A 12737-nucleotide genomic window follows, 5' to 3' on the forward strand; every position below is an offset into this window, starting at 1 on the left:
CCGTATTCGCAAGATATTTGATACTGGTAATTATCACCGCTATAGCAGGTATCTGACTTCACGTGACCTGAAAAGAGAAAAAGATAACACGAGGTCACTACTACGAATACAACGGCTACTAATATTACTACTACTGCTACTATTACTGATAAACTACTGCAGCTACAGTACGCATCACTTATACTGCTGACTGACTAGATCTAGCATCAGTTGTGATGGTGGTTTTGGTGGAAGTTGCAATTCCCAATATATGTTATATTCTAGTAAGGATGATGACTGCAAGATTCTTTAGGGTAGTAACATACAATTATTTCCGGTATCAACAAAGCTGAAACAATGTTTAAAATAATATCCCTAAAAGTAAACTCCTCAGAATGCGTTGGTGATTGTTCGGTGCGTATGTATGTATGTATGTATGTATGTGTCTGCATGCATGTATACACATTATATAGGTTGCATTAAATGTCAACAGCACAATTCTGATTAAATGATCATATACAAAAGGGAGCCTTCATGGCCACCATCATTAATTTTTGTAACATTTTGATCATAGACCATTGGAGCCAAATGGAGGAAACATTGCATTATTGTATGTATGGATGATATGATGAATGCATGTACCAATATGCCCATGCATGTATGTATTGGTTTGTCTACCTGTATTTCTGTCATATTATATGTCAGTATGTTTCATATGCAGTCCCAAGTAAATCTTCCAGAGTTCGTATCATACAGGCTTGTTGCAGCAGAGAGGGTGAACATATCACTTTTTAGAAGAACGTGAAACCGAAGCCTCTAACTTTCCGAGAGGTTTCTGCGATGAAAATTTCTGCGCAAGATTTTTCATTTCTTCGTGGAGAGATTCTTTACGATATATTTCGCCGTTAGGTCGTACAAATTGATCACATTTTTCATCATCGAACTCTGAAATAGCCATACTCATACATAATCGTTTTTACTTATTTCGTGAATAAAATCAAATATGTTTATCCCAGAGGCTTTCTCGGGGGGGGGGGGGTGAATCTTACGGTGGAAATATTACTACGCTGGTCCACGCGTGCGCATTATGATCAATAATTTCAATTGGGGATCACCTCGAATTATTCTTTGTTTCGTGTAAAATCTCTCCGGTTATCGTTTTTATCATTATTGGGAATTTAATTTCTTTCCTAATTCGACGACATGATTTATTATAACTCCGGTATCTTTGACTAAGTCAACCCATTTGTTTATTTTTTCGCGTCGTTGATCCGTTAACCCATTTCTACGTATCGCGTTTGTAAAATATTAGATTACTCGTTCGGCTACACAATCGCTGAGATTGTCTGTTTCTAATAATACAATAAACGTTATTCTGAAACAATATATTTGATCGTCAAGATAATTAATAATCTTTTTCGCCCGCTCATCGTTCACTGTAGCATCAATGACTTCGTCGACACCTTTAGTGTTGTGTATAATTTTGAATGTCGACCACACGTGAGATGCACTATCGTCGCGAAATTCTCTTTCAGCATCTCGAATATTATCAATCAGATTATCCGTCGGATCATCCAGAGCTCGCCTCCACATGTCAGGAGTTCTTCTGTCAAGATCGAATCTGGATTCAGGAAATGAAGTTTTCCAAGGCTAGATTGTGGATAATCTCTCGAACTCTTCCATTATATATTTTCGACAAGTATTTATATTAAGATATTATATATGCAATGACTCAAACGAAGAACCAATGCGAGTGGCTGATGATAGGGTCTGTAACGTCCTTGATAAAAATCAAGGAAGATAACTCTGCAGCATATATGTAACACGGTTAATAAAGTTATTGTCCTTGACAACGATCGAAAGAGATAGATTTCACAAACATATTGACTTGTAAATATATTTTAAAAAATTGTGGTTAATTCTCCCACCTCCGGAGTGTAGCTCCTAAGAGTTCCTCTTGGGATCATGTATTCCTAAAGTCACAGAGTCTAACTGTTGAAAAAACGAAGGATTCAGTGAAACAAAAGACACGCCTGACAGACCGAAATTGAGCGCGGAAGTAAATTACTGTGGTCTTAAGAGAGCGGTCTATCGCAACGATCAGCCTGTGTTACAACAACGGCATTATATTTAAAGGAAGTACAAACAATAATATCTACTTCAAGTGCTGACAGTTGTCTCCGTTGTTTTATAACATTATTTACCCCTTGATTTTATCAAGGACTGTCAGTGAAGGTAGGTGTAATCTTTTATTAAGGATAAATTATTTTTTTTTTAAGAAACAATATTCTCGTTTTACTAAATCCATCTGGTTTTATGGTTATTCTGTATTTAATCTGCGATTATAATTAAGCAAGCATAAAAATACAAACAGCAAACAAGCCACGCCCATCGCGTAAGCTATTTTCAAAGTTCCAAGTATTGGTTACCTTATATATTATACGAACCGTGCTATCATTTGGGGTCCTTCCTATGTGCTCGATCTTCAATAAACAAACACACCCTCCCACCAGGTCACCACATGGTGGATGATCCTTTTGCATTCTCCCGGGGTTGATTATGGGGAGGGTGTGCAAAATATGTTGAACGTAGAGAATGGCTCCCGTGTATGTTGTGCCGTCCTTACTGTACATATATCTACCTGAGCCTGCTAGAATGTCATATGGCAATCTAGGTACTCGCATGGAGATTGTACCGTCCTTAAAATTGTATTTACTGTAAATACTATATGTACTGGGCCGTCCTTACTGTAAATATATCTTCCTGAGCCTGATAGACCGTCGTTAGCATTCTAGAGGCTCACATGTAGATTGTGCTGTCCTTAGATCAGGTGTATATATTGTGCCGTTCTCTACTAAACACACCCTCATGAACCTGCTAGACTGTTGTTTGACAATCTAGAAGTTCACAAGGGAGCTTTTGCTGTCCTTATATAAGATTTATGCATTGTGCTGTCCTCTACTAAATACGCCCTCATGAGCCTGCTAGACTGTTGTTTGACAATCTAGGAGTTCACATAGGTGGTTGTGTTTCGTGCGCCCATGAGCCTGCTAGAATGTCATATGCCAATGCAGGGTCTCACATGGGATTGTGTCGTCCTTTGTGTAAAACACCCTCCTCGACTTACTAGAATGTCATATGGCAATCTAGGGTTCAAATGAAAAAGTAAAATATTTTTCTTTTAAACGTATGTTCAGTATATAATGAACTATGAAAATATCAATGATATTATTTCTGCTATTAAAAAATTAAAACATGACGTCATAAATATATCTGATGAAGTAAATCCTGAAAAAAATATTTCTGATTTTGAAACTACAAGAACGTAAACTTGAAGGGTGATATACACTATTATCAGAATACAAATTTGTAAAGCAAATTCAAGGGCTATGTTTCAATCGTTGGCTACAGTAAAAGAAACTGTAGTGGGGGAATTCGTCTCTCTCACGCGCAATAGAAAAAGAACTGTCTCTTGAATACGAAGCAAAAGAGAATCAACACTCGCATAAGACAATTAAGAAGGATTGTCAGAAACTGTCAGTGATCATAGTAATGAAAATGAAAGTTAGGGTCATTTCGTGAAAACGAAAGTGAAAATGTGTCAGATTTTATTTTTATTTTGTCACTGATTTCAGTTGATTTGTCAGTATTAAAAAAATCCCCTGAATCAAGGCGGGGTAATTATGCATTTTTGTCTCCTTTTCAAGTTTGTGTTGTCTTTTGATAGAATCAAGGACTCTACGATTAAAAATCATTAAGATCTCACATATAAATTCAGACTTAAAACTAGGGCCCCGAGTGGCCGAGTGGTCTAAAGCGCTCTCCGTTACGGATCACTGCCATCACCTCTGTCTGTGTCGGTTCGAGTCTCGGATTCAGCCAGTATGGGTATGTGAGAAAGCTTGTCAGTAGTCTCTCGTGGGTCGTTGGTTCTTTCCCGGGTTTTCCCGAGTTCTTCCTCCACCATTAATACTGGCCGCCATGTATAGCCTATCGTGTGCTGAAAAATGGCGTTAAACCCAACAACAACAACAGATTTAAAACTTTTCCACGAAGGTCAAGCAAGTTGCCCGTCTGGTCAGTTAGTTTAAAATGTATTCTTGATAATAGCGGATTGTGGCATCGTAGATAGACCAGATCGATCGGCTCTTGCACAATCAGATACCCGGGTGGTACATGCGGTGTAAAAGTATATAAGGTATATTTCCGCTGCTCCTGATTTGATACGTCCGTTTTGTCTGATAACTTTCATCAATTACGTCACCTGCAAGATTGACTGCAATCGTTGAAGTTATATTTACAACTCTCAGCGAAATACGACGGCCTTCGCCATGTTGAGTATTGTTGTATCGGAGAATACTTGGTGGCAGAGTTATTTTTCTCCATGACTCTAGTATTTTAGAAACATATTCATTGCTGAGAATGTTGATTGATTTTTGTAGTTGGATTGTTTCAAATCCTGAAAATATGAGATCTTGTAATTGTTCTTCTTCGATCGCACAGTGTTTAAGAAACAATTGTTTAAGGGTTATTGTGCGGAGGTTTTCCATGGTAATCAACAAATTCACCGCCGTGGAGATTTAGATTCCAAATGACAGTATTGTTCATATATTCAAATCTGATATAACCTGATTTCGATGCTGTATTGTTGCAATGACTTCTTGTTTTATGTCATCGTTGTAGTGTTGTGTAGCGCTGGAAAATAAATTTTGTAATTTATTTAATGGCTGTCTAAACTAAACCTCGATAGGTTCGGAAAATGACCTGATGAATTGTTCATTGACAATCGGATTTAATGTATCATCATGGGTGTATAAATCACCTATGATTGTAAGAAACTTAGATCCATAATAACGGGGAAAATTGCACTGATATTTTCCTCGATTTTCTGGTTCATTTATATACTTCTTTTCTCCAGTAAAAAGAAAAATCAGACTGTTTTGGTTCTGGCGTCTATGATACTCAGGTGCAACTTCGGGCTATCCCAGCACGGATCTAATCGACGACTGAGATATATCAACTGCTTAATCTGGCGAATTTATTTCTCTCGCGGCTAATAATGTCAGTAAATGGAATGTTATGGCTATCTTGGATTCCCGGACCGTCACTAATTTTATTCTACGTTGAAATTCAATATTGATTTGTTCAATCTGATAATATTCCATGGATATTCCAACAATTTGCCAATCAGTTGTTTGCCCAGTGCCATCGGCACCGGGTTTATTTTTATTTACAAATATCAACGAATTATTTGACTGCAGCGTACCAAATGACTTTGATCTAATATTGGGCCAGCTCTAGCATACTCGCAACTGCTCAAGATCTGTTTCTTTTAGTGGAATCACGGTTGGAAAATTAATACTGAATTCAGGGTTAGTGGAGTTTACTGATATCATCGTTGTTTTCAGCGGGCTTGTATTCTCGACAATCTGCTGAAGTAGTTCTGTCATTTTTTAAACTGCCATTTTCTAAATCAATTACTTCATTGTATGTCTTAAGCATTATGTCAAATTCAAAATCTGATATCCTTTCATCGTTAAGGCTTGATGATATCAGCGAGGATAATTTAGAATACGCGTGTGTTGCCGTGTGTAATTTTACAGAGTAATCGTCCAACTTTGTACTCGTGCACGTGGATATCTTTCTCGCGATAATATTAAAAACCCCAATGATGGTTGCTGATGATGAAACGCATATTGGCACTGCTACTGCGTCTGTTACTGATTTTAGCGCTGATAATACTACGCCAGTACCAGCAGTGATCGCAGATACATAGTCCACAACAACATCAATGAGAACCGCACGTCTTCGATATGTTTTTTTTTACTTTCGTTGTATACTTGTCAACGATGGTTTTTAGCGCTGTTTGCCATTCACGTACTTGGTCATATCTAAATTTTTGAACGTCCATTATATTTTACACAGTAACCAATTGATGCGTTTCAGCATCAAATTTCTGACACCACCAATAAGATGCTGATATTAATTTCTTATCAGCTGATTCTAATATAAATGTTTATTCGTCCCCGCTATTTAACACAATAGACACAACCTGGAAAACTTATCGGTTGAATGACGCCAGGGATATGCAATGTATATACTAAATTTTGCAGAGCTGAACACAGACAACATATAAAGACCAGTGACATCATCGGTATATTTGATTGTACTATTTTGTTGTGACCATATTGAGAATCCTGATGACACTGCATACTACATTGACAAACTGTTTGTGAGGACTTTTAACCTGATTAATTTTGTTAACGATATCAGGAATTCCACTTATGACATCTTCTAGAGTTTTTTGAATCGTTTCAATGCTCGTCTTGATATCAGAGTTTCACGTCAGTATTGAACTGAGTGCCAAAGAAATCGCCCACGATTTTATTGAGTTTTGAAAATTTATCCGTGTGTTCATGAACATATTTACGTGAACGTCATACTCGGCCCGTAGCGTGGATAATTTAGTGTCTACGGTATTGTAGTTAACGTCTACATATTTTTTGTTGTGGCATCTTCGTCGAATGTTGGATCTCTTAGCACGACTATTTTATTTCCGTTCATACTGAGTTCACCTGTCATTGTGTCGCCGCTATTCTTCAAACGATTAGCTGCGCTTATTGCAATTTAATTTCTGATAACCGCGATTGAGTCATTTGAGTCTCTGATTTTACCGCCGTCAGTAAATACAGGGGTGTTATCTGTGGTATCACCAAGAACTCTACGAATTATGTCATTCCACTTGATGTTACTCGTTTTTAAAACGCCGTATTTATCCTGAAAAACAACAACTTCATCTCGGTCAACTCCAGAGAGGTTCATAAGATCAGCGAGTTCATCCTTTGTCGCGTAATTTGACAAATCTATCTCTTCGAACTTATTTTACTCTTAGTAGTATCTCCGCGGGATCTTCCGTAGATATCTACCATTATTCATAAGCGACGCACTTGTATAATTGTGCACGACTTTGTGAGGTGGTAACGATTGCGTCTTTGAAATAGCATCGATTACAGCAAATGCTTCACGGCCGCATATTGGTGGATCGGTTAGTGTTTGTGTTGGGAGCGTTGAGTACCAAACCAGGAGTTTGTACGGAGTAACATTGTTGATAAATTCCTGCGGTGGAGCTAACCCGTACGAATCGAAATAAACAGTTACACGGGGATCAATCGCGTATGCTACCAGATGAGTCGCGTGTAAAAACACCTCTAACGTTTTTGATATTTAGTTGCTTAGCATCATCAAGTAAATCAAAATTATACATAGATGTTAACGAAGTGTACATGGTATTCTCAGACCCCTTCCCTTTACTGGAGTTCCCGGAAGTCTTAGACCCTTTCCTCTTGTTTTGTTTAGCTGTACCAACAGCACCTAACACAACTGTTTTTGCAACGGCTGGAGCTGCAGCGGCTATCAACGCTGGTATCGTCGCAAGAAGTGGGAATATACCCACTGTCTTAGCAGTGTCTTTAATGGCACCGGTGGAAAGTTCAAATCGTATTCCAGTTCGGGATTGTTTGAATTTATTAAGATGTTTAAGATGACGTTCTGCCAACGACAACTTATTTTGACCATCTGTAATCTGACTGTTTGTAGAGTTGTTGTGGTTACGGATTTTTTTACTGATGTGGATTGTAGTTTTCCTATCTGACCAGGAGTCAGACTGGCACTAACATGATTATTTGATGACATTATGATCATACTCGTATTTTTAAATCACCGCGTGGTGACATGTTTTCTACTAATACATCAACGAGTTTCATTCGGCCACCAGCATTATCAAGCAACACTGCTTTGTCGCTGAGTATGACCCCACGATTGATCTGTAATCAACACCACCACCTGTATTTACGTTGGCTCGAAAGTGGATATCAACAACAGATTGTCTGGATAAATCAAGATGGTCCAACGAAAAGTAATAGATAGATTTTTAAAATCTAGTTGTGATATTTGTAAACCAGTGTCTACATTTTGATCGCGTCCCATAAATGTCATTAACCAAAGATATACACGTGCTATATGAATTTGTTCATAATTTAGTAGTATGTTTTCGTTGGTTCTTGTTGTCCGTTGATTCGTAAAGAAACCTCGCTGATTCCAAGTTTTTCAAATATCATATGGCTACGAGTTTGTGAGTTTAATCGATTATAATTCTGAAAAGCAACAAATATATATCGCGGTCTAGATACTCCTAGCTGTGATGGTATATGTTACGTAAATAACCCGTTAATGTTAGTTTGCGTGCTATCCGTGGTTACTGTCAACCATGACAGCAATTATTCACCACCTGAATCCATAAAAGAAAGTAGTCGTTGCTTTTCGGTGATCGTTGGAATCATAACCGGCATCCACAACGAAGTTTTGTCAGTATTATTTTACCATCATCGGCAAAAGGTTGCCAAGTAGCGTCGGGGTCGGTAGATTTTCTCACAAGAGTAACCGTGTGATTAGCTCCAAAGATAACTTTTCTAACATCTCTACAGAATCAGAAGATATGTGACAGTGGAATCGCGCATGAATAAGCTCTACGGTTTCCTACGAAGATTTTGTAAAGTCATCAGAGTATCTTGCTAAATCTATTATCGTCGTGGCTACGTAAACGTCATTCTGAATTACCTCAATGTATTTTCCATCAATCGAATATGTACCGCTGCTAAACAACGCCATAATGCCGTTATTGACAAAACCAGTTCTAGCATCATTTACATACATATTATCGTCTGTTTTTTTATAATTTCACCTTCCATCTCAATAAAAGCATCAGAGGGTAAAAAGTATATACTTGTATCATGGACTTGTAAATTAATCTTTCCACGTTGATCCGGTATTCGTGAGTCATAGAAATAAAATTGATAATCACGTACTTAATTCATCTTTGAGAACCGGTGCGCCCATGTCAAATGTTGTGTCGGATATACGTTTGAACATTTTATTATAATTGCATTATCTAAATCATGGTCGTCTTGGCCTGCGAAGGACATGAGGAAACTTCGTGAAATTCCGCTTCCTTCTATCAAACTTGAAGCAATATTTTTTTCTGCTTCACCAGCTCCTTGATTTATTATTTTACTGACATTTGCGGGCATAATTTCAGTGCTTGGTAATTTCACTGGTTGTGGTTTTCGTTGTATTAATCGTGTTAGTATATTCTTGATTGCCAGGAGCTTTTTCACGAGAGGGTCCAGCCACAGATATGTGTCACTGTGGATAAACTCGCTCACGTACGTACTCGAAAACACCAATGCGAAAAAAGTAACAAAAAGGCTAACCCGGTAGAAAAACTCTCGGAAAGTTATAGGCTTCGGTTTCACGTTATCGGCATCATTTTTTTTTTGTTTTCGTAAAAGCCTTAGTTTACCAAAATGGACCTTCTAAAAAAATGGTCTGTTCATCCTCTCTGCTGCTCTTGTTCAGATATGTATCACCTTTTTCCCAGATAAATGCTGAGTCACTCTTTTATAATGTTCTCATTCATCCAAGACATTTCGTCATTGAAAGCCGCTATGTTACATTAGTTAATATTTTCATTAGCAAAATACGGGTTCAATTCCCGCCAATAAGATCAGCCCAGGTACCCTAGTGTGATATGATCACGCGCAAAACACTGTACTCGACACATTTTGATTTTAGCAATGTCCTAGTCATTTGAATACTTGTTGTGATTGATGCCTTTGAAGCATCCTAGTCATTCGAATACTTATTACTGATTCATGTCTTTGTTGCTAGAAGACGATATAAAGCTCTCTTAATACGATATGAGATGACAGATAAGTGTATTTATGGGCTGTTTTATTAATTGAAGTAAAATAGTACTTCCTTTTTGTTCGTTTTCCTCACCTTTATACATGAATGGTTTAATCTAATAAGAACATGAAGCATACATCACGCACATTTGATTTAGCCCAGTGTGACCGTTTACATGAAAGAATTGAAAAAAGAAGGTCGACTATAACAGAATAATGCCATAATGACACCTTTCCGCTTTCTCTGCATGCGTTTTTCATGGGATATGGAGGATCGACAAAATCGTTCAAAAAGTAGTTTTACAACATAGTAGGTGATCATAAACGAAAAGCTCAGTAATTTGCTTCAGTTACTTTATCAAGTCTGCTCCTTGATCTTCCAATACCTTATCAATTCTATTATATGGCTTTCGGTTATTTCATCAAGTCTACTCAGTGGTCGTTAGTTAATTTATCAAGTTTGTTCCTTGAACTTCAGATATTTTATCACGTATGCTGCATGACGTTCAGATACTTCATCAAGTCTGCTCTTTGGCCTTCTCCAGTTAGATATGGACTTTATGGTGCGAGTGAACACTTATCCAATACAATGTACGGTTCACTGGTCAAGAGGAACTTGTGTAGGGAGGGATCAGCGTGGGGTGGGGAATGCTTCTGTATCCCACTCAGAACTGATTCTTGCGAGAACACTGCTTTTTTATTTGCGATAATTTAAAAATCGAACTGTAGTAAACTTTGTCACGATTAATTTGGCAAAAAAGTACCAGAAACCGTTGGATGCACAGTTCCGCCATATTGCATTATATCATTGTGCGAAACTTCAAGTGACCGCTGCCCAATCGTACTGAGTTATCACTAAGCGGTATGTTGCACACGGAGTGTAAAAGTACTTTTCGATAAACTAGATCATAATGGTCACAGACACCTTGTATATAGAGTCAAGGCTTGTAATGAGTGTTGTCGCATTTGAAATCAAAATAGGCAGAAAGTTGAAGTTTGATACTTGCACGCTTCTTGCCCTGCTCTATACCATTTTCAGTGTTCTCTTAATTCAACAAAACAGTCCAAAATAGCTCAGATATGGTGAGGAAAACTAACAAAACACTCTTACAAGTACGGTCCAGGCTCTATGAATTTATTTTTATATTACATGAAACAAAGTTTCAAGTTCCATAACTTTATGTTTACATTCACCTTTGTCACTTAGAATAGCACCCAAAACAATAAACAATGGCTGCAATGACACCTTTCTTGCAAAGTTAGCTCTGTTGTGTTGGTCGTGTATATACTGAGGAACAAGGTGACACAGCATTTATATAAAAAATAAAAACACGGTTCATTCTTAACGGCGACCTTAAAACGTTATGAATATTATAATCCTTGAACAAGAAAATCTTTAATTTCAATTTATTTTGTGGAAGAGGAAAAACGGTAACACCAGATTCAAACAATTTCCCTCGTGGTTTCTCTTGATCCCTTTCCAAGGCACTAATGTGTAGATACTATTGGTGTTGTTATTGTTGTTGTTGTTGCCGTTTGTCACAAGACCTCTTGTTCTCTATCATTAACAGTCAACCGACTTCTTTCTTGAGTTACTGACGGCTCAGCTACTTGCGGCCAAATTTGAATGATTATATTTCTTAGGTGCCAGTCTCTCTCTCTCTCTCTCTCTCTCTCTCTCTCTCTCTCTTCAAACTCAAGTTTGCGAATGTAATTACTTCAAAACAGTCAGTGTAAATGTTTTACAGAAATATACCATGCGAGGGAAAGGCACCGAACTATAACCTGAATGAATTTTTGAGATTATCCCTTACCTACATGCAATGATAAATATGGCGTGATTTCAACATGTCAACACAGATTTTATTTTATTTTACCGACAATGACTTTTTTGTTCTCATTTTTGTGCAGCAAAGACGTACTACAGTTAATTATTACTGTCCTTAATAATTATAATCAACATGAACACTTCTAGTCTAAATGAGACACCTGCAAGACAAAAAAGTATTGCTAAGGTTTCGTATCTCACAGAACAATTTATAATGGATCCTTTAAAACGAGTGTCATAGGGCCATCGCAACACATTTATGGACCGACCATTTAATGGTGTCATTGGCGGGGTGAAAGGGTCCTGAAGAAATAAAAATCTCTTGCTCTGATGCGTAGAAAAAAATACATTATATTTATGCTAAAAATAATCCTGGTGGGAAAGAAAATCACAACGCCCCTCCATCATGTCGTTAAAATGACATGTTTGGACCTTTGTCTTCCAGAATAAGAGTGCCAAGTACAACAGTTAAGTACGTGAATGTGCATCAGATACCATGGTCGACATTTTAACTTTTATCCAGGCACTACCCTACATCAGGTTTGGTTTTATCCGCCTATCTGCATCATAATGTGTGACTTTAACAACCGTTTATCCGGTTCTCGCGCTGGTGTAAGGTGCACATGCATGATTTCTATTATTAGACGCTTAAAAGATTGTTGTTGTTGTTGTTCTAGGGTTTAACGCCATTTTTTCAGCACAAGATAGGCTATACATGGCGGTCAGTATAACTGGTTGAGGAAGAACCCTGGAAAACCCAGGAAAGAACCACCGACCCACGAGAAGCTACTGGCATGCTTTCCCTCGTACCCACGCTAGCCTTGCCTTGGACTTAAACCCACGCAGACAGAGGTGAGATGACATTGATCCGGAACGGTGAGCGCTTTAGACCATTAGACGCTTAAAAGATTGTATAATTTGTTAATATATTCTTGAATTCGATCTCCTGCTAAGATACAGGATCTTTTCTGTGGTCCTCAAGGGCACAATATTATATTAACGTATATCCTCGATACGGGTCAGATAAGACACCTCTAATATTGGTAACTCTTATTAATGAACAACTACAGTAAAGTAACTAAAATTAGACTGTTGTCTAATCAATGATCACTTTATTGTGTTTCGGTGAAATCAATAGCTACGAAATTACTAATTATTATTCTCATTTGATGTAGTGGCAAGCTTTT

This window comes from Sinohyriopsis cumingii, chromosome 11 (genome assembly GCF_028554795.1).
Source record: "Sinohyriopsis cumingii isolate HCF-2022 chromosome 11, ASM2855479v2, whole genome shotgun sequence".
NCBI lineage: Eukaryota > Metazoa > Mollusca > Bivalvia > Unionida > Unionidae > Sinohyriopsis > Sinohyriopsis cumingii.